This window comes from Felis catus, chromosome F1 (genome assembly GCF_018350175.1).
Source record: "Felis catus isolate Fca126 chromosome F1, F.catus_Fca126_mat1.0, whole genome shotgun sequence".
Lineage (NCBI taxonomy): Eukaryota > Metazoa > Chordata > Mammalia > Carnivora > Felidae > Felis > Felis catus.
This window is the reverse complement of record NC_058384.1, coordinates 47,671,689-47,695,616: the sequence shown is the minus strand read 5'-3', so window position 1 is coordinate 47,695,616 and position 23,928 is coordinate 47,671,689. Positions and strand designations below refer to the sequence as shown.

The following is a 23,928-nucleotide window of genomic DNA, read 5'->3' as shown; positions in this document are numbered from 1 at the left end:
CCATGAACCGTGAGATCATGACCTGAGCTGAAGTCGGAAGCTCAACCGACTGAGCCACCCAGGTGCCCCTACATTTTATTTATTTTTGAGAGAAAGAGAGAGAGCACAAGTGGGAGAGAGGCAGAGAGAGAGAGAGGGAGACGCAGAATCCAAAGCAGGCTCCAGGCTCTGAGCTGTCAGCACAGACCCCGATGTGGGGCTTAAACTCACAAACCGTGAAATCATGACCTGAGCTGAAGTCAGACACTTAACCAACTGAGCCACTCAGGCGTCCCTGAATAGATGTGTTTTTGATACTATTTTGGTAACTTCTATAGTGCTGTCCACATAGTAGATTCTCACTAAACACTTAAGAACTTCCCAGCTGAATAATCTGTAGAGTTATACTATTCATACTTCTAGTAGGCCTATGTGGCCTTATGCTTACTCAGTATACTATCACTGTTAGATTTTAACCTATGTCAGGAAGGGATCAAAACTACTACATATAACATGGTCCTATATTTTCTTGTTCAAACATATCTGTGTGGCAACAACCATCGAAGTCTTTTGCAAATGTAACATAATAGCCACGAGAACAGTTTTGAGCGTGTGTTCAGCTTTCAAGAAGAACATCGTTTATTTCTATGTCTAATAAAATGACAGTGTCATCACTCAAAATGCAAAGCGTCGATGAGGAGAATTTTCATTACTTAATTCTGACAGACAAGAAAATGTGGTTAGTGATTTATAATTAATGGGAATTGAGACAGTGTCTTGTCATCCTGAGTTAGTATTAGTAGAGTAAGGGAGAGCAGGCACATGTTTCCTAAATGGGATCAGTTCTTTCATTTAATATTTGCGTGCCTTTTTATGTACCAGGAACTACCCGAGTTGTTGGAGATTCTGTTTTGGACAAGATAGAAAAGCGAGCCCCTGGTCCTCATGGAGCCCACATCCTTACAGGTGAGACAGTGGCTACCTGGGCTAGAGGAATCCATGATATCCTGCAATAAGGGACATTTAAGTGAGAACACAAATTTAAAATTTCAGAAAAAAAAAAGAGATCTGATGACATTGTCAGAAATTCACAACGAGAGCATAAATCAAGAGCATTAGGCTTTGTGTATATAAATGCTAAGGGATTCCTACATGCTGGGCCCTTTGCTGAGTGTTTTATATTCATTAGCTCATTTATGCTTTACAACAGAGCTCTACAGTATGTCTGGTAATCTATACTTTGCAGATGAAAAAAGGCTGTGAGAGGCTGAGTAATTCACCCAAATAACAGCCAATAAGTGGAAGAGCCAGGACTGGAAGTGAATCCGTCTGTCCCCAGCTGTGGTCAGGAGCAGTATGCAGACAGGGAGGCATGTAAACAAGTAAATGCCTCCATCTCAGAATTAGTCTGTTGCGCTCAGAATCTGAAGAGGGCACGTATAAAACTAGAAGGGGTAAGAAATTAAGGACCAATATCTAGAAGAGGCATAGACTTTTAAAGGCATCCTGACCTGAAAATCCTCTAAGAAAGACTAATAAATAGAATAACCTGAAGTTTATGGCAAAGGTTAGAATGTTCAGGTACCACTAGAATGTCACTTCTCTAGAGAGTAGGCTTGATGAGGGCAGGGATTTAATCAGTGCTGTGTCCACCTAGAATGGGGCCAGGGTGCAGCAGGCATGCAGAGTCAGCCGTGCAATCCAGCTTCAACACAACCCCCAGAACCAGGAGTTCTTTCCTGATGGCCTGTGGACCAGATGGAGAAATGTGATTCGACAACTAAAATGACAGTGATTAGATTAATGCATTTATATAAAAATGGATGAAGTTCTCTAGATTTGTCCCATCAGGACCTCTTAGCCTTCCAATCGTCAATTTTTCACAAGTGTTTTCCATAAAGAAACACAGAAATTCGTGGCAGCTTCTTGCTTACGCTGGAATTTAGTGTATAGAACATAGCTTGAGATGAGAGGTAAAGGGCACTGTTAGGCTTTGTATATCCCTCCACTCTCCGGCTGCTTATAAAGAATCATTTGCAGGGGCGCCTGTGTGGCTCAGTCAGTTAAGCATCTGACTTCGGCTCAGGTCATGATCTCATGGTTTGTGAGTTTGAGCCCCGCGTCGGGCTCTGTGCTGACAGCTCAGAGCCTGGAGCCTGCTTCAGATTCTGTGTCTCCCTCTCTCTCTCTGGCCCTCCCCCGCTCACGATCTGGCTCTCTCTGTCTCTCAAAAATAAATAAACATTGGAAAAAAAATTTTTTTAAAAAGAATCATTTGCTGCAATGGGATAAAAATATAGAAGGCATGCTTATAAAATATGTGGGTGACCCACTCGAGAGACAGATGAACCTGATATTATGTTGAATAAATGAGGAATCAAAACAATCATGATAGCCAAGCAGATTGGCTTGAAACCAACAAAGATTTTTGAAAATAGAAGATGGAGAAAATGTATTTTGATGGTATATTATTATGTAAAATATCTTTGGGATTTAGTTGACTATAAACTGCTTAAGAGCCTATTAATAGGGACTGGCTGTTTAAATTAATATATATGTATATATTTTAACTTAAAAAAGCAAAAGAGATAGATCAGTGTAGGTAATAGACTCATTATACTAGACGCCAGAAGGATCGCGTTCTTGGGATTGTTTCCCTGTCAAGGTGGTCTGCTTGAGAGGAACATTTACACACCAAAAGGACATAAACCCTAGCCTGTATGGGAGTCTAGCTGTAGGTTAGGCCTTTGTCCTATCTTACCTGGATTATTCCAATTTTTTTTAAGTTTATTTATTTATTTTGAGAGAGAGCAAGTAGGATAGGGGCAGAGAGGAAGGGGAGAGAGAGAATCCCAAGTAGGCTCTGTACTATCAGCACAGAGTCTGATTCAGGGTTTGAACTCATGAACTGTGAGATCATGACCTGAGCCTAAATCAAGAGTCAGATGCTTAACCGACTGAGCCACCCAGGTGTCCCTAGATTATTCCAGTCTTATTCCCATTTCCCTGTCTAAAGTTTTGCTTTCTTTAATCCATTAAAAAAAAAAAAAAAAAAAAAAAAAGAAAAAGAAAAAGACTTCATTTTGTAGAACAGTTTTAGGTTCACAGCAAAACTGCACAGAAAATATAGAGTTCCCATATACTCCCTTCCCCCACACAAGTACACCCTCTCCCCCTATCGACATCCTCACTAGAGTAGCACATTTGTTACAAATGATGAAGCAATGCTGACACATTCTTTTCATACAAAGTTCGTAGTTTACGTTAGGGTTCGCTCTTGGTGTTGTACATCCTATGGATTTTGACAAATGGATAATGACAGTGTATCCACCATTATAGTATCATACAGAAAGTTTGTCATACTAAAAATCCTCTGTGCTCCATCTATTCATCTCTCCTTCCTCCCAAGTCCTGGCAACCGCTGATCTTTTTACCATCTCCGTAAGTTTGCCTTTTCCAGAGCCTTCCATTTTTCACACTGTGGCCAGAGTGTGATCTGAGATGATAACCCTCACTGTCTTCACTGACTTGGCTCTTCATTGTTTTCAGGGTCGAGTATAAACACTATGTTGATCTGGCAGTGAACTAGGTGCTCAGGTTCCTTCCTTCCGTGAAGATTGTTCTGTGTGTGTGTATAGACTGATCAATAAATTGTGAAACGAACAGATAGTAAGAGGAGTTCATGCAGCAGTAAGTGCCACAAAGATGATAAAACAGTAATGGGATAGAGAGAGTGTGCAACATGGGAGACATCTCTGAGGTGGCCAGAAATGGGCTGAAAGTGAATAATGGGGAGTTAGCCAGGAGAAGATCTTGGGGATGAGCCTTCTGGGCACAGGGAACAGCCAAGTGCAAAAGTTCTAGGGAGGTGTCAGTCTGGGCCAATATTCTGGAGAGTGATCTCTAGGAGGGATAGTTTGATGAGAATCTTGAATAGCATCTATGGACGAGGGAAAAGGGACCAGCATTTACTGAGGCTTTTATCTATGTAATTCATTTTAATTTTGAAGAGATTAGAAATTATCCCTTTTTACCAGATGAGAAGAAAAGAAGTTCCTAGAAGTTAAATAACTTGTCCAGGTTTTCCCAGCCAGCAGCGGTAGAATGGAGTCTGAATTGTTATGTCTGATTTTAGATACACTTCCCACTTTAGGTAATTTTCTTGGTGAAAGAATTCAGGATGTTTATCTCTGCTGAAGAGCTTATCCGTGAATGTCCTTTATTCATTTTTTATTTGCATAGTAGTTATCTCTTTCTATATGTGTGATATCATTCTGCTTAAGAAAGTAAACTACAAGGAGTCATGAACCATTTCAGTCTTACATTCCCCACTGTACTTAGTCATGTTTAAATATAAACCCATCAGGATTGAGTTTCAGTGATAAATAAAGGAGTTAATGTGCCTCTCAGCAGAACCTCCCTTATGATAAGGGCACAGTGTAGGAGTTGAGAGATAATGGCTCATTATATGTAATCCTAGAGTTTATATTCCAGTTTTCCTTGTTGATGATGCCAAGGAACGTAGCAGTATATGCCAAACAGAACAGAGCACTTACATTTGAAAAAAGAGATTTCCATTTTCCTTAGGGAAAATGACCCCACTTACATTTTTTAAATGAAAAAAAGAAACATAGGATATACTGAGATATGGTGGTTCAACTGTAAGATATACAGACAAGGTCAGTCAGTTTATCCCAATATAAAAGCACACAAAAAAGGATGTGCTAAAGACTACCCCACCTCATAAACTTCTGATATTGCGATCACCGTGGCAAGGGAAGAATTAAAAATCAAAGTTGGGGGGCGCCTGGGTGGCTCAGTCGGTTGAGCGGCCGACTTCGGCTCAGGTCATGATCTCACGGTCCGTGAGTTCGAGCCCCGCGTCGGGCTCTGTGCTGACAGCTCAGAGCCTGGAGCCTGTTCGGATTCTGTGTCTCCCTCTCTCTCTGACCCTCCCCTGTTCATGCTCTGTCTCTCTCTGTCTCAAAAATAAATGAATGTTAAAAAAATAATAATTAAAAAAAATAAAAAATAAAAAAATCAAAGTTGGAATCTCCAACATTTCCCTTTCCTCAAGAAAATCCTCTATGGAGCTCCCTCATTTGGTAACAATAATTAATATTACTGTTGAGATCTGTGGCTCGAAAATATACTTGGCGCTTGTATGAAAGCTCCAGGTTTCCATCTCTTTAAGTAAAGAATACAGCATCTCTTTCTGGTGGGCAGGAATAATTTAGAATTGTTCTGTATTACGTTTCATTATGGATGATGAGTTTCTGCCTAAGCAGAAGTATCCTGGCTTCCTGTAAAAGTGTCAAGGTAGACTGGGCAGGGGAGGCCAGAAATTTTGACTGTGCATTGGGGAGGTGAGCTTTCTGCATTGAAAGTTTGGTGGCTAGCTTGTGGACTGTGTTATGAGAACATATCATTAAAGGAGCCACAGTAAAAGTACTGTAGGAAAAAAGAGCGGTAAAGATTTAAAAGGTAGCCGAGACAATAGGAAGGCTACAAGGCAAAAGGGCAAGACAGGAAATAGCTCAGGCAGCATGGAGGTGTAGACAGGACAGGGAGGATAAAATATGGAAGCCAAGTGCAAGAAGCCGAGTCAAGGGGGTCAAATAGCTATGGAAACTGGTTAGAATCCCCATCGGGATCCTGAAAACAAAGGCAAGAGCAATGGACAGGGGAGCTGGGAGCGAGGGAGGTGGGAAAGAGACTGAAGTCCTGTCAGCAGATGGGAAGTAATGGAAGCACAGGTCAGGGCGGCCTCCAGGATGGAATTGCAGAGCCGGCAACGGAGGATAAGAGCGCGGTGTGCGACCAATTTCAGATTTCTTGTCTCGGAACCTGTTTTGTTCTTGCAAGCAGATCTAGCAACAGAAGCAAACATTTCAATGTAACAATGTGGTTTCAAAGGGCAAGCCTCAAAAAACAAATGGAAGCTTGGCTGTTTCAAAATAGGTCACCCTGTGAACGGTCAGTTTAGCTCTAGCTTATGACCTACCTTGAATTTTTCTGTTTTTTTTTTTTTTTTTCCTCTTGCCTTTAGCAAGGCCTTTTGCATTTTGTCACATGGTGTATTGTGAGGCTGCAAAGTGCACCGGAGAGCAGACTTTTGATTTGAGTGCTGTAGCTTTTGTTACTTAAAGTAAAGTACCAAGGCATTATTAGTTAGTCAGATTGATAGATTGACTGAATGTTCCAAGAATTGGGAGAGGGGGTGAGGTGGGAAGTGGTTCGCGCTTTGGAGCTGATTGCTCTCAAATAGTTATTTCTTTTCTAGAGGGTTTTTTCCCCCCTCTGTGGTAATAACCACAAAACATGCAATCTGTTGGTATCTCATTTCATTACATTGCAGATTTTAAGTGCTCCTGTACTCTCATCTATAAATCACTTATGCTTTTGTATGACATTTACTGTTTCAAATTCAACATAAGTTGCTGCCTGACAGCGTAATTGACAAGCCCACATTATCCTGGCAAATGACTGCAATAGATACTGGCGGCCCCGCTCTGCCATTCCCATGCCCGCGTGTTGCCAATCGCTCAGCTGCTTTGACAGGGAGGTTCCACAAACAACGGCAGCAATCACCATTGTTCATATCCAGAAACAAACTTAGGGAGTTTCTCCTGTTTGTTCTCGAATAGGCCAAATGCCAATCTGGTGAAAGTAACTTGGCATCTTATTTAACAAGGGGAAAATGATTGTGTGGGACAGATGGGATTTTATTTCAGCAAGACTGGGTTTCATGCTGTTTCGTGGAGCTTTGGATGCATATATTTTGTCGTGTCCAGATGCACCTTCCCTCTTGTTTTTCCACCTTTCCTTACACATGGCGTCACACCCAGAGGTGTGCCTTCCCCTCCAAAGCTGGATTCTGCGTTGCCGTGATGGTTTGAGGGTCATTCATTGTGACCCCAGGAGGGGCTGGGGTGGAAGGGTAATAAATATTTTTTCTTCCAAAGAATACAACCTTAGGTTTAGAGGATTTCCAAACATTTTCTTCTTTTCCGGCTATGGCAGGATAACAAAATGTTCTTTTAGTAACCAGTGCTAGAGTTGCTCTTATGGAGATACTTGCTAAAGGAGAGCGAGAGATACTTGTTATGTCTGAGGATAATACCACGGAGGCTACTTTAGAGGAGGAAGGGAAAGTTTTAAGGTTTTGATCTGGAAAGTGTGTAACAACAAAATGGTGAACAATGAAATGGCTCTGCCAGAAGAGGTAAGAGCAACTTGAGGAAGAAGAGGAGGTCAGAGATGAGCAGGAGGGAGGTCACAATATGATGGGCTCTTCTCGGGAAGGAGACCTGAGAGAAAAGTAGGTGGAAAAGCAGTCGAAATGCTCCAAGAATCGAATTTACTATTTGACTTTATTGGCAACGATGTGCTGTAGACTCTTCCCATTACTTGAAATTTATACTTAAAATCTGCTCCATATGCCACCTTCTGTTGGTGGCATTTGGGGGCGCGAACAGATCGGAGGTAATGCCCAACGTGAGGTGATACAGTGTGCAAAAAGTGCTCCTGGTGCTGTGTGGCAAGATGTTCCAAACATGGGATGAATTGAGACAATACAGAAAGTTTGAGCCGGATGTGACTGAGTGAGAAATAAGCATTTCCGTAGAGAGACGGTAGGGCCACGGGCTTCCCTGAAGCAAGAGAAAATAGGTGTTCCAATTATTCCATTTGAACACATAGGCAAAGTTATCTTGGTTGACATCTCTGCTTTTCAACTTTACTCCTTGACCCATTGTCATCTATTGTGGTTGAGTTCACATAACAACCCCAGTGCTATTTAATCTTTGTTATGGTTCCAACGCATGTGGGGGCAGAGGATACATGAGCACAGGGGTGGGGGAGCTGTTAGTAGGGAGGCCAGGTGAAGAGTAAATCTGGGTGTGCCTGGTAAACTGGGCTGGCAAAGTCTGTTTACCTGAAGGACTAAGCCGCCTCCCGGGGGGTCTGGCTTTCTCATCATAAAAAAAACTTGGACACGGGCTCCTGGGTGGCTCAGTCGGTTAAGCATTTGATTTCAGCTCAGGTCATGATCTCACGGCTCCTGGGTGTGAGCTGCGTGTTGGGCTCTGTGCTGACAGCTCAGAGCCTGGAGTCTCCTTCGGATTCTGTGTCTCCCTCTCTCTCTGCTCCTCTCCTGCTTATGCTCTCTTTCTCAAAAATAAATAAACATTAGAAAAAAAGAAAAAAGAAAAGACTGAGACAAAGTGAATCCAGCAACAGATCCTCAGAGCTGAGGCAAGAGGGGCATTTCAGTGTGTAGTCACATGCCCTGTTTCCCGGGAGCTCCTATCTAGTCTCCAGGAAGAGAGAGGCACTTGTGAGTAAACACATACATTCTAAAAGGTATTAGGGATCAAGGCCAGCTGCTTGGGTAACTCGGAAAAGAATGTAGCATTCAAAGTGAGAGAAAGACGTCCTACTGCCTTCACCTGAGAACCCCACACAGAGGCTCTGTGAGGCTTTCAGGGCATTTGTTTTCAGGCACATAATGTTTTTGTATCCTTCCTGTTTCTCCCTAACCAACCTGAGCACCTGTAAGATAGAGCTTAGAGCTTGCATAAAGCTTTGCTAAATGCCAGAAGGCAAGGCATAACCTTTCCACACTGACCCTCCTGCTGTAACAACAGTGAAGTTTTCTCTTTTCTCATCTATGTTCTTGGTAGTCCTACTGGTGGAACCTGGGCACGTGGCTGAAGAATTCAGTGCTGTCTTTGAGGAACTTACTACCTATGCCTCCCGAAGTCCACAGGCCTCTCCCTTCTCTCAGACCCAGACATCGTTATTTTCCTGCTGTACCCACATCTACCACCGGATCTGCACTGAACCTTCTTTTGTGGGTCCTGCCTGACAGCAAGCTTCCCCATTTTAAGCCCTTTGTGGCTTAAGTTGAAGCTATTTATTTACTGTGTCACTGGGCCCTCTGGGTTCTGCTCACCTATCATACTTCCAATGAGTCTTTCTTCTGGTTTGGGGCTCTGGACAATGGATTTTACTCTCCTACGGAGAGCACACTTCTGTTGTGTCTCCTACTCTCTGCCCCCCCCCCCCCCGGCCCCCTGCCTTTCCCATTCTCCCTCTAATGTCCTTTTTGTCTTGCTCTTGATCTTAACATGATTCTGGTAGATGAGTTCTATTTTAATCGAGAAGTATTTTGAGTCTTGGTTACCTATTCTGGACGGACTCCTTCTGTGTTTTGTCAAGCCTCATCTTGGAACTCTTAATAGAACTAAAATTAATGTTTAGTTCCCCAAAATCTTGATCTTCGTGTTCTTTTGCCTTCCAAAACAACTGGTCTGATGTTGCCATTTCTCCATGAGGAGGCTGCAGTAAAAAGCTGGACCCCAGAGAATCCCACCTGCTTTGCTCAAGGACAATAATCCATTTAAGCTCAATACATGTTTGTTGACAAAGTAATTAAAATCAAGCTATGGAAAAATAATTAATGGCATAAAAATACTCATTATATATTGTTAGATTAAAATAAAGTAGCTTACAAAGGTAGATGTAGAGTATATGCATAAATAGAAAACAAAGGTATACATATACAATACCAAGATTTTAACAGTGGCTCTCTGATTAAGAGAATCATGATCAATTTTTATTTTCTTCTTTTGGCTAATATATTGTTTAGAGTTCCCATATTGAAGTATTATTTTTATTAAAGGAAGAAAAGCTTTTATATAAGCAGTAACATCCAAACATGCCTAAGACCCCACATTTACATTTATCACATCTTGCTTTATGTTTCCTTGCTTAACTCACGGTCACTTCTTGGAGAAAGGCGGTTCTTGTGATGTCAAAATTCAGGCATACCACGTTAAAGGGGCATTGGCCATTTCCCAAATGACTTGTGGGGTGACCTGAACCAGTAGGGTTGGGGAAGTGAGATAAGGGGTTGATGTGATTTTAGAGGGTCAGAACCTAATCTAGGGAGTAGGAAACTGACCTAAAAGGGAGAGACATTTGCACAAACCACCAGACTTATTTTTTTCTAAGGAAATGGCACTTATTTTAAGCACCTAACCCACATTGATTAAGCGTGCACTGAGTACTAGGAACTATTCGGGTGTCTGGTCCCTCCCTGTGTTCTGAAACTTACATTTCAGCGGAATAGACAGAATGTGCAAGTACATAGTAATAAGTGCTATGAAGAAAATAGAAGGGATCTCTGAGCTAGGAAGTCAGGAAGAAACTCAGTGAGTGACATTTGAGAAGTGACACAAGTGATGTGAAAGAATAAGGCATGTGAAGATCTCAGAGAAGATTGTTTCAGGAAGGAACACTGCAAGTGCAAAGGTCCTGAGGCATGAATTAGTTTCACCTGTTAGAGGGAAAGCAGAAAGGCTGGTCCATTGAGCAGGTGGCAGAATGGTAGGAGGTTAGAGAGGGAAGTAGGCAGGGACTGGCTCAGGAAATGCCTGATAGGTCTTGCCGAGTAGTTTGCTTTTTTTCCCCCTAAATGTGATGGGTAGCAATGGGATGGCTTTATGCAAAGGAGTGATAAACCGACTTATGTCTACAGAAAAAAGGTTAGTCTGACTGCTGTGATTACTATCCTATTTTCTAACTTGCCAAAACTTCCTAGACTTAGGGAAGGGAAGAGCCAAAGAAAGTCTCTATCATTCTGTGGAAACTCTACCTACCTGTACTCAGCTATGAGAAATTTAAATTTTTATCCACCCTGTCTAGGGGTTTTCTTACCCTGAGGTAAGGTGGTTCTACAAAGCTAGGCTCTGCCTGAGCAATTTCAGAAATGGAATCTCTCTCTCTGTCTCTCTTTTTTTATTAAAAAAATTTTTTTAATGTTTATCTTTTTTATTTTTGAGACAGAGAAAGAGCATGAATGGGGGAGGGTCAGAGAGAGGGTGACACAGAATCTGAAGCAGGCTGCAGGCCCCGAGCTGTCAGCACAGAGCCGGACATGGGGCTCAAACCCACGAACTGTGAGATCATGACCTGAGCTGAAGTCGGACGCTCAACCGACTGAGCCACCCAGGTGCCCCATCTCTTCCCCCCGGCCCCCCGAATGGTATGTGACAGTCAGTGTGTAAAAGTACCTCTGAGGATGCTCTATGGATTTTCTCCCACTTGATCATAGTTTAAGACTCAGTATATAACAATATCATCGTAAGGGAAAAAAACAGATCTATTGGGAGGAAGTTATTATTGCAAAACTATACAACACTTGTGCCTGGGTGGTTCAGTCGGTTAAGCATCTGATTCCAGATTTCAGCTCAGGTCTTGATCTCAGGGTCATGAGTTCAAGCCCATTGAACCAGGCTCCACACAGGCTGTGAAGCCTACTTGAAAAGAAAAAAGAAAGAAAAGAAAAGAAAAGAAAAGAAAAGAAAAGAAAAGAAAAGATAACTATACCACAGAGTTGGGTAATAAAACAGTTTCTATTTTCATAAATTCATAGTGAGTTTCAGGCTTCTCAGAAAGAAACTACACAGATTTGAGGGGAACTAGATTCTAGGAAGTATACTGTTATTATATTTTATTATTTTTTTTAAGTTTATTTATGTTGAGAGAGACAGAGATAGTGTGAGTGGGAGAGGGGCAGAGAGAGGGGCGGGAGATAGAGAATTCCTAGCAGGTTCTGAACTGTCAGCATGGAGCTCAACTCGGAAACTGTGAGATCTCACAGGAAACTGTGAGATCATGACCTGAGGCGATACCAAGAGTTGGACGCTCAACCCACTGAGCCACCTAGGCGCCCTTGCCTGAATTTTTCAATTTGTTTTCCTTATGAATAAGATCAAGTATTCATAATTGAGCTATTAGCATCTTATATTAGCTAGTTACCTTAATAAACTAGTCTTGTGGTGAGCCTGAGTAGCTCAGTTGGTTGGGCGTCTGACTGCAGCTCAGGTCATGATCTCACAGGGTTCAAGCCCCACATCAGGCTCTGTGCTGACAGCTCAGAGCCTGGAGCCTGATTCAGATTCTGTGTCTCCCTCTCTCTCTGCCCCTCCCCCATTTGTGCTCTGTCTCTCAAGGATAAATTAACAAATTAAGAAAAATAAAAATAAACTAGTCTTGTAATACCTTTACCCTGGTGTCTAAATCCTTAGACGTTAAGGAAAAAGGTTTAATATATATATAAATATTTATATATATAGAAAATATGCTAGCTTAAGCAGGCTATGCTGCAATTTGGGGTTGCTCTTTTGCATAAAGAATAAAATGAGTCTAGGGAATATTATTCCACTGCCCTTAGAGGTTTATTAAATACCAATTTAAAGATCTGTGACATCTTTAGGAAGTTAAATCTGGTTGTTAAACTTAGCACTCCCACTTTGCTGTGTGAGGTTTAGAACAAAAGCAGCTGACTCTTCTCATCCTTTATATATCAGGGTTTACTCGTCTACATCAGGATGGGCAAATAGATTTCATTTCATGTTCCAGCCCTTATCCACAGGTTGTGGTTGCTGCAAATGATATATTGCAGAGGACTCTGTGTCTTTGTCCCTGATCCATGGGAGAGAGTACAGGGCTGTGTGAATAACATCCCCCAGCAGCTGAGGAGTCAAGTGGGAGGTGTGGTGCTATGCATTTGCTAGCCCTGACTTAGATCTTACTGAAAATGTGTGTTCTCAGGTTGTGTGCAACTGTGAGTAGATTGTTATTAGGACCATTGCTTGCATTTTAGAAACTAGCCATGGCAATGTGGTGCAGTCCGAGAAACATTGCAGTGACAAATTGAAAACCTTTATTCCAATGTTGAACTAAAGCAGTGATTATAGGCATTCTTTGTCCTGATTAAATTTTTTTTTTTTTTTTTTTTTTTTTTACATCTGCTGTGGGCTTTTTAAGGTGCTGTGGTAGGCAGAATAATGTCCAATCCTGCCCTCCTCCCCTCCTTCCTCCAAGATGTCTACATCCTAATTCCTGGAACCTGTGAATATGTTAGGTTACATGGGAAGGGAAATTAAGTTTGATAGATGACCTTGAGATGAGGAAATTATCCTGGATTATCTGGATAGGCTCACTAAAATCACAGGATCCTTGTAAGAAGAAGAGGGAGGCAGAGGAGACAACAAGAAAGAAGGCAGCATAAGAAAGACTCCTAGGCTCTGTTGCTGGATTTGAAAATGGAGGAAGGGGCCAGGAGCAAGGAAGGTGGGTGGCCTCAAAAAGCTGAAAAAGGCAAGGAAAGAAAGTCTCCCTTAGAGCACCCAGAAGGAGCAGATCTGCTGACATCTTGAATCTAACCCAGTGAGACCCATAGCAGACTTCCGACTGTAAGGTAATAAATTTCTGTTGTTCATGCCACTAGATTTGTGGTAATTTGTTACAGTAGCAAAAGGAAATGGACACAGGCCCCCTTTTACAGATTAAGGAAGCTACTTTCAAGTCTTAGTTCATTAATTTAAAAACTGGGTTGGTAGTGACTTTTGTCAGGTGTATTTTATTCTGCATGTATTTTGTGCCTTCTAAGCGAATGTGAAAGGCAGGCCCTGGTGCTATCAGCTAGGTCTTTGTGTTTCCTTGGGCTGCTCAAGAATTCCCAGCTTGACCTTGGTGTTCTTTGGGTCTGTTTCAAAATTTCACAGAATATCAAAATTAGAGTCAGTCTGTGACCATGATGGATCAAGGCAAGATCGAGCCCACCCACAACGATGTCTGAGTAAAAAACATGAACATCGTCCACACCACAAGAAAAGTCACGTCCTGGCTGAGTGAGTGACCACAGCTTTTGCTTTTCCCTCTCTTTCTTTTCTTCTTCTCTCTCTTTTTAATACCAGTTGCATCATTAGCCTCAGTATAGTCTTTCCTCATACTGGATACAATTTAAGGTATCCATTCATAGAAATATCCCTGCTTACTGACCCCATCCAATCTAAAACAAAGCACGGCTGCCGTAAATTCTCCTCAAAATCAACTAACATAAACCTAAATCCTGTTAGTTCTTTCTAATATCTTCTTACTGAGATGCCCATCAATTTCCCATTGGTTGTTTTATTTATTGCTGCAATGAGTAATAAACCCAATCTGTCCAATTAGATGTGTGTTCCTGGTAGTCTTTAGCTGGAGGGCATTGACAAAGGTTAGGTTTTGTATTTCATAGGTATACTGTCATTGTTTTAAAAATTAAGGAGGAAGAGTTATGATGGCAGAGAAGTGGGGGGACCAGGATTTCCCTCAACCCACAACACGGCAGTATTGAGGTCAGAACACCTGGAACACCCACACAGTCAGTCTGCAGAGTGACAGAAAAATGTCCACAGGTGGAGGGAGACAGCTTGGAGGGACTGAGGTGCGTGTATGCAAATTGGGGGAGACCAAACAGTGTGGGCAGGAGGGGAGGGAACCCCTTCTGCCAGAGACAAAAGGGAGAGAAAGAGAAGCTGTGGCTTGCAGTATTGTTCGTACAAGAGAAAAACCTCTCCGGACCCTCCCTGGACAGGGGGATGAGAAATACAGAGTGTGCCAGTTTCTACTTTGTGAACGGCCTTAGGAGCTTAAGGCTGGAGTTCTCAAAAGTGCGGGACTTTCTCCTGACCGAGGCCTCTGCCTGGCCTGGGGAGGTGGGGAGCCAGCCCTGGGGCATGGTAGCCATCTCAGGGGTGCACTGTGAGCAAACGGTCTCCTGCCTTCAGTACTGTGGGAAGAGGGTATATTGCCCCCAACAAGGACGAAAGACTCTGCGGGCGGCACCAGCCATATGGGCAGGGCAGAGTGGCACTACCCCGGAACCTGGTCCTTTAAGACATCAGGTTCTGAATCCCGGCTGAGGGCCCAAGAGGCGCAGGGGACGGTGCCGCAGGACAAGCCACCTGCCGGTGCCACTCTGTGAGGGCTGCCTCGAGAGTGTGGTGTGAGACGCGTGGTCCGGGGAGGAGAGATTGGGGTGTGGCCGCCTTTCTCCCCATCACCAACAGGGTGTGGCTTCAGGGAACGGACAGCGGCGCCCAGAGGAGGTGGGACCCGCTTACACCATCCCTGCCTCTCGGTGCCTGGTAGCTGCTTATCTCCTGGACTGGGACTGACACTGATCTAATGGGACAGCCTCTCTTCCAGACGTGTGCAGCCACTGGTCCCAGGCACCAACAGATGACTGTCCACAGGTTTAGTATGTTAGTCTCTTTTTAATAATTTTATTATTATTTTTTTTCGCTTTTCTTTCCTTCTCCCTTCTTTTTCTTTCTACCCTCCTCTTTTTTTTTCCTTCCCTTTGGAATGAGGCTCATAGTTTTAATTTGATTTGATTTTTAATCAATTATAAATATATATAATATATATTTATATATATTTATATAAATTTATATAATTTATATATTTTTTATATATATTTACTTCTTTCTTTCTTTCTTTCTTTCTTTCTTTCTTTCTTTCTTTCTCTCTCTGCTCTGGTTGTTTGTTTAATCAGGCATCTTTACTCTCTTCTTTTGATACCTTTTCTGTATCCCCTTCTTCTTTATTTTCTTCTCTCTCTCTGGATTAAGCCCTTATACTTTCTTTGATTCTCTGCCTGGTCTTTTTTTTTTTTTTTTCACTTCTTTCATTTTTCTCTTTGTATGAGATAAGGCCCCCCCTCCTTTTCCTTTTTTCCAGGGTTACTTTAATGAACAAATCAAAGCATACCTGCTGGACGGTCCAAACAGTCCACCACTACAAGCAATGGGATAGCACAGCCAAATACGCAACAACAGAGGGCATGCAACACACTCCAAAAACCCCTCCTGAAGGGCCAGGCCCTGGACAGTGTGTGACCGCTTTTTAATATAGTGGTGCTCACAGGTGCAGGACACATAACAAGCTATTAAAACACGTAAAAGGGGCGCCTGGGTGGCTCAGTCAGTTAAGCATCTGACTTCAGCTCAGGTCATGATCTCATGGATCATGAGTTCCATCCCCGCATCGGGCTCTGTGATGACAGTGAGGAGACTGGAGCCTGCTTCGGATTCTGTGTCTCTCCTTCTCTCTGCCCCCCCCCCCCCCCCCCCCCCCCGCTCACACTCTGATCTCTCTTTCTCAAAAAGTAAATAAACAATGAAGGAAACATCAGCAACAACATATAAAAGGCAGAAACCTAGTCAAAATGACGAAATGGAAGAATTCTCCTCAAAAGAAATTCCAGGAAGAAATGACAGCCAGAGAATTGCTCAAAATAGATATAAACAATATATCTGAACAAGAATTTAGTTTTTTTTTTTAATGTTAATTTACTTTTGAGAGAGAGAGAGAGAGCAGAGAGAGAGACAGAGGGAGACACAGAATCTGAAACAGGCTCCAGGCTCTAAGCTGTCAGCACAAGGCCCAATGTGGAACTCAAACTCATGAACTGTGAGCTCATGACCTGAGCCAAAGTCAGGTACTTAACCAACTGAGCCAGCGAGGCGCCCCTGCACAAGATTTTAGAATAACACCCATATCTAATAACTGGGCCTGAAAAAAGCATAGAAGACAGCAGAGAATCTATTACTGCCCAGATCAAAGACCTAAGAAATAGTCATAATGAATGAAGAAATGTTCTAAATGAGACACAAAATAAACTAGATTCAGTGACAGCAAGGATTGGAGAAGCAGAGGAGAGGATAGGTGAAACAGAAGATAAAATTATGGAAAATGGTGAAGCTGAGAAAAAGAGGGAAACACAATTACTAGACCATGAATGGAGAATTAGACACCTAAGTGATTCAATGAAATGAAGCAATATCCATATCATAGGAGTTCCAGAAGAAGAAGAGAGAAAGGGGAAGAAGGTTTATCTGAACAGATTATAGCTGAGAACTTCCCTAATCTGGGGAAGGAAACAGCCATCCAAGTCCAATAGGCACAGAGAACTCTCTTCAAAACCCACAAAAACAGGCCAACACCATGACATACCGTAGTGAAACTGGCAAAATACAAAGAAATACAAAATTAGAAATGACAGGAAAGCTTCCAGACTCATTCTCTGGAGCCAGCATTACATGGATTCCCAAACCAGACAAAGACCCCACTAAAAAGGAGAATTATAGGCCAATATCCCTGATGAGCACGGATGCAAAAATTCTCAACAAGATACTAGCAAATCGAATTCAGCAGTATATTAAAAGAATTATTCACCATGATCAAGTGGGATTCATTCCTGGGCTGCAGGCCTGGTTCAATATTTGCAAATCAATCAACGTGATACATCACATTAATAGAAGAAAGGATAAGAAACATATGATCCTGTCAATAGAAGCAGAAAAAGAATTTGACAAAATGCAACTTCCTTTCTTAATAAAAACCCTCAGGAAAGTCAGGATAGAAGGAACATACCTAACATCATAAAAGCCATATATGAAAGACCCACAGCTAATATCAGCCTCAATGGGGAAAATATGAGAGCTTTCCCCCTGAGATCAGGAACACGACAGGGATGTCCACTTTCATCACTGTTGTTTAACATAGTGTTTGAAGTGCTAGCCTCAGGAATCAGACAACAAATTGAAACAAAAGGCATCCAAATTGGCAAGGAAGAAGTCAAACTTTCACTTTTCGCAGATGACATGATACTCTACGTGGAAAACCTGAAAGATGCCACCAAAAAACTGCTAGAACTGATACAGGAATTCAGCCAAGTCACAGGATATAGAATCAATGTACAGAAATCAGTTGCATTTCTATACACCAATAATGAAGCAATAGAAAGAGATATTAAGGGATCGATCCCATTTACAATTGCACCAACAACCATAAGATACCTAGGAATAAACCTAATGAAAGAGGTAAAAGATCTGTATGCTGAAAACTATACGAAGCTTATGAAAGAAATTGAAGAAGACACAAAGAAATGGAAAAACATTCCATGCTCATGGATAGGAAGAACAAATATTGTTAAAATGTTGATACTACCCAAAGCAATCTATATATTCAATGCGATCCCTATTAAAATAACACCAGCTTTCTTCACAGAACAAACAATTCTAAAATTTGTATGGAACCAAAAAGACCCCAACTAGCCAAAGTAACATTGAAAAAGAAAACCAAAACTGGAGGTATCACAATCCCAATCTTTAGTCTGTATTACAGGGCTGTAATTAAGACTGCATGGTATTGGCACAAAAATGGGCATTTGACCACTGGAATAGAGTAGAGACACCGGAAATGGATCCACAAATATATGGCCAACTAATATTCAACAAAGCGGGAAAGAATATCCAATGGAAAGAAGACAGTCTCTTTAGCAAGCAGTGCTGGGATAACTGGACATTGACACGTGGAAGAATGAAACTAGACCACTTTCTTACACCATACACAAAAATAATCTCAAAATGGATGAATGTGTGACAGGAAACCATCAAAATCCTAGAAGAGAAAACAGGCAACAACCTCTTTGAACTCTGCTACAGCAACTTCTTAATTGACATGTCTCTGAAGGCAAGGAAAATAAAAGCAAAAATGAACTATTGGGACCTCATCAAGATAAAAAGCTCTGCACAGCAAAGGAAACAATCAACAAAATGAAAAGGCAACCAATGGAATGGGAGAAGATATTTGCAAATGACATATTGGATAAAGGGCTAGTATCAAAAATCTATAAAGAACTTACCAAACTCAACACCTGAAAAAAAATAATCTAGTGAAGAAATGGGCAGAAGACATGAACAGACATTTTTGCAAAGAAGACATCCAGATGGCAAATAGACACACGAAAAGATGCTCAACATTGCTCATCATCAGGGAAATACAAATCAAAACCACAATGAGATACCACCTCACACCAGTCAGAGTGCCTAAAATTAACAACTCAGGAAACAACACTGTTGGCAAGGATGTGGAGAAAGGTGAACTCTCTTGCACTGTTGGTGGGAATGCAAACTGGTGCAGCCACTCTGGAAAACAGTGTGGAGGTTCTTCAAATACTTAAAAACAGAATTAACCTATGACCCAGCAATAGCAGTACCAGGAATTTATCCAAAGGTTACAGTAGTCCTGATTCATAGGGGTACAAGCACCCCAATGTTTATAACAGCACTATCAAAAATAGCCCACTTATGGAAAGAGCCCAAATATGTATCAACTGATGAATAGATAAAGAAGATGTGGTGTATACACACACACACACACACACACACACACACACACACACAATGGAATACTACTTGGTGATGAAAAAGAATGAAATCTTGCCATTTGCAACAACAATGTGGATGGAACTGGAGTGTATTATGCTAACTGAAATGTGTCAGTCAGAGACGGACAGATATCAAATGATTTCACTTGTATGTGGAGTTTGAGAAACTTAACAGATGACCATAGGGGAAGGGAAGGAAAAATAAGATAAAAACAGAGAGGGAGGCAAACCATAAGAGACTCTTAAATATAGAGAACAAACTGAGGGTTGATGGGGGTGGGGAGCTTGGGAGATGGGGAAAATGGGTGATGGGCATTGAGGAGGGCACTTGTTGAGATGAGCAGTGGGTGTTTATGTAAGTGATGAATCATGGGAATCCACCCCTGAAGCCAAGACTACTCTGCATGTTAGCTAACTTGACAATTAAAAAAAAAAAAAGTTAAACATAGAGTTACCATAGGACCCAGAATTTCCATAGCTTAAATATATATCCAAGAGAATTGAAAACACACTTCCATACAAAAATTTGTGCACTAATTACTATTTTTAAAAAAATTTTTTTAACGTTTATTCATTTTTGAGAGACAGAGAGAGACAGAGTATGAGTGGGGGAGTGGCAGAGAGAGAGGGAGACACAGAATCTGAAGCAGGATCCAGGCTCTGAGCTGTCAGCACAGAGCTGGATATGGGGCTTGAACCCATGAACTGTGAGATCATGACCTGAACTGAAGTGGAATGCTCAGTTAACTGAGCCACCCGGGCACCCCACTAATTAATATTAATACATATAATAGCCTTAAAGTGAAAATGACACAAATGTCCACCAATTGATAACTGGGTAAGCAAAATGTGATCTATCCATACAATGGAATATTATTTAGCCATAAAAAGGAATAAGGTACTGATACCTGCCACAAGGTGGAAGAACCTAGAAAACATTATGCTCAGTGAAAGAAGCCAGACACAGAAGGCTACATATTGTATAATTCTATTTATATGAAATGTCCAGAACAGGTAAATCCATAGAGACAGAAAGCAGATTAATCATTGCCAGGGGCTGAGTAGTATGGTGGGAAGAATGGAAGTGGCTGCTAATGAGCACAGGGTTTATTTTAGGGGGTGATGGAAGTGTCCTGGAATTAGTGGTGATGGTTGAACAGCTTTGTGCATATGCTAAAGGACCTAACAACCATTGAATTACACTTTAAGTGGGTGAATTGTTTTGTATGTGAGTTATATCTTAATAACATTACTAAGATCATGAAAAAAAAAGTTAAGATGAATTTTGCATACCATAAAATTTGCCCTTAAAAATTAGTGTGAATTAGTATATTCACAATGTTGTGCAACCATTACCACTATCTAAATCTCGAGCATTTCCATCATCCCCAAAGGGAACTTCATATTCATTAGAAGTCACACCTCAGCTAGCACCTGAGTGACTCAGTCAGTTAAGCGTCCAACTCTTGGTTTCCGCTCATCATCTCACTGTTTCGTGGTCTCAAGCCCCGCATTGGGCTCTGCACTGTTAGAGGAGAGCCTGCTTGGGACTCTCTCTCTCCTTCTCTCTGCCCCTCCCCCACTCACACTGTCTCTGTCTCTCTCAAAATAAACTTAAAAAAAATGCTGTTCACTTACTCATAAAAAAAAAAAAAGTCACACCCTAGTCCCTCTCCACTCCAACCCTTGGCAACCACTGATCTATTTTCTGACTGTATGGATTTGCATGCATTGGATATTTCATATGAATGGAATGATAGGATATGTAGCTTTTTGTGTCTGGCTTCTTTCACGCAGCCTAATATTTCAAGGTTCATCCATGCTGTAGCATGAATCAGTACCTTATTCTTTTCATGAGTGCACAATATTCCATTGTATAGATTTTTATTTGTTCACTCATCAGTTGAACATTTGGCTGTTTCCTCACTGTTTGCTATTATGAAGAATGCAGCTCTGAACATTTTATACAGGTTCTTGTATGTACTGATGTTTTTGGTTCTCTTGGGTATATACCTAGAGTGGAATTGCTATGTCATATGGTAACTCTATCTTAATCATTTGAGGAACTGCTAGACCATTTTCCAAAGTAGTTGTATCATTTTCTGTTCTCACTGACAATGTATGAAGTTTTTATTTCTCCATGTTATTACCAACACTTTTTTAAATAATTTAAAAAAAATTTTTTTTAACATTTATTTATTTTTGAGACAGAGAGAGACAGGGGAGGGGCAGAGAGAGAGAGAGACACAGAATCTGAAACAGGCTCCAGTCTCTGAGCTGTCAGCACAGAGCCCGACGCGGGGCTTGAACTCACGGACCGTGAGATCATGACCTGAGCTGAAGTCAGACGCTTAACCGACCAAGCCACCCAGGTGCCCCTTAAATAATTTTTTTAATGTTTATTTATTTTTGAGAGAGAAAAACATACAGCATATGAGCAGGGGAGGGTCAGAGAGAGGGAGACAGAATTTGAAGCAGGCTCTAGGCTCTGAGCTGTCAGGACACAGCCCCACGCAGGGCTTGAGTTCACTAACTGCAAGATCGTGACCTAAGCTGATGTTGGACGCTTAAGTGACTGAGGCACCCAAGTACCCCACCAACACTTGTTATTGTCTTTTTTCTTTAACTTTTTAAAATCTTTATTTATTTTTGAAAGACAGTATGTGAGCAGGGGAGAAGCAGAGAGAGAGGGAAACATAGAATGCAAAGCAGGCTCCAGGCTCTGAGCTGTCATCACAGAGCCGGGTGGGGTGTGAGCTCACGAACTGTGAGATCATGACCTGAGCCCAAGTCGGATGCTCAACCGACTGAGCCACCCAGGCGCCCCCTTGTTGCTGTCTTTTTTAATTTAGGCAACCTACTAGGTATGAGGTGGTACCTCATTGTGGTTTTGATTTGTGTTTTTTTGATGCCTAATAATATTGAGCAGCTTTTCATGGTTTTTTGTTTGTTTGTTTCTTTCTTTTTTGGTCACTTGTATATCTTTTTTTATCTTATTTATTCAAAATGTCTAATAGATCCTTTGCCCATTTTTCAAATTAGTGTATTTGGGTTTTTTTGTGTTATAATTGTTCTTGATGTATTTTGGATACTGAACTATTATCAGATATGTGATTTGCAAATAGTTTCTCTCATTCTACAGGTTGTCCTTTTACTTTCTTTGAAGCACAAAAGTCTTTAGTTTTGATAAAGTCCAGTTTATCTTTTCCTTTTGTTTCTTGTGATTTTGCTGTCATATCTAAGAATTCATTGACAAATCTAAAATCAGGAAGATTTACACTTACATATTTTTGAAAGTGTTCTATAGGTTTCACTGTTATTTTGAGTTACTATTTTATCTATTTTGAGTTGCTCTTTGTATATGGTGTGAGTTAGGGGTCCAATTTCATTATTTTGCACATAGATTTCCAGTTGTTCTAGCCCCATTTGTTCAAAAGACTAATCGTTCCTCATTTAGTGGTCTTGGCACCCTTGTCAAAAATCAACTGGTCATAGATATGTGGATTTATTTCTAGACACCCAGGTCTATTCCACTGACCTACATGTTCATCCTTTTTTTCAGTACCACACAACAGATTACTGTTCTTCAGTAGTAAGATCTGAAGTCAGGAAGGTAAGTCTTCCTATTTTATTCTTTTTCAAGATTGTTTTTGGCTATTCAGGGTCCTTTTAGTTTCCATATGAATTTTAGGGTCAGTTTATTAATTTCTACAAAGAAGCAGCTGGGATTCTTACAGGAATTGTTTTGAATTTGTAGGCCAATTTGGGGATCATTGCCATTTTAACAATATTGTCTTTCTGTCCACAAACATGGGTGTCTTTCCTTTATTTAGATCTTTTTCTTTCTTTCAACAATATTGTGTAGTGTTCTTAGTATAGGTAGTGCACTTTAAAAAATTTATTCATGAGTAATTTATTATTTGCAGTGCTGTTATAAATTAAATTATTTTCTTATATAGTTGATAAAAAAATTTTTTTTATTTTTAGGGGACCTGGGTAGCTCAGTCGGTTAAGTGTTTGACTTTGGCTCATGATCTCACAGTTGGTGAATTCAAGCTCACATCAAGCTCTGCACTGTCAATGCCCAGCCTGCTTGGGATTCTCTCTCTTGGCTTCTCTCTTTTCCCCTCCGCTACTTGTGCTCTCTCAAAATAAATTAATAAACTTTAAGAAAAAAAGAAAAAAAAGTTTTAGAGACAGAGTGACAGACAGACAGACTGAATATTAAGCAGGCTCCATGCTCAGTGCATAGCCCAGCATGGGGCTGGATCCCATAACCATGGGATCATGACATGAGCTGAAATCAGGAGTCCAATGTTCAACCAACTGAGCCACCCAGGCACCCCCATAGTTGACTTTTCAATATTGATTTTGTATTTTGAAACCTTACTAAAGTCTTTTATTAATATTTTTCCCATTTTGGAAAAAAATCTAAAAATTCAATTTTTGAATGGATTTCCTGGGATTTTCTACATAAAAGATCATATTATTCACAAATAAAGATAATTTTATTTCTACTTTTCCAATCTGGATATCTTTTATTTCACTTTTTTGCCTAACTGCCCTCTACTCCAATGTTATAAGAAGTGTGTGAGGGGATATCCTTGTTCCTGAACTTGGGTGGAAATTTTTAGTTTTTCACCTTTAAGTATGATGTTAGCTTGATTTTTGTAGATACTTTATATTAGGTTAAGGTGGTTTCCTTTTATTCCTAGTTTGTTGAACATTTTTATCATTCAGGAGTGTTGTATTTTGTCAAATGCTTCTGCATTTATTGAGATCATCTTGTAATTTTTGTTCTTTATTCTATTAGTGTGGCTTAATATGATAACTTTTCTGAGGTAAATCTCATTTAGATATAGTATATAAACTTCTCA

The 23,928-nt window shown here is 41.0% G+C and overlaps 1 long non-coding RNA gene across 7 annotated transcripts in view; it reads left to right on the top strand.

Annotated features, from left to right (window-relative positions):
* Positions 1-23,928, top strand: part of LOC123382920 — a 169,007-nt gene that overhangs the window by 25,494 nt on the left and 119,585 nt on the right. For 3 of the 7 annotated variants that reach the window (XR_006592087.1, XR_006592088.1, XR_006592092.1), the window contains exons 2-6: positions 862-945; positions 13,557-13,682; positions 14,100-14,260; positions 15,013-15,080; positions 22,614-22,664. This is a non-coding gene — a long non-coding RNA (uncharacterized LOC123382920). The remainder of the gene's footprint in view (positions 1-861; positions 946-13,556; positions 13,683-14,099; positions 14,261-15,012; positions 15,081-22,613; positions 22,665-23,928) is intronic. The other 4 variants (XR_006592093.1, XR_006592090.1, XR_006592089.1 and 1 more) reach the window with 4 other exon arrangements.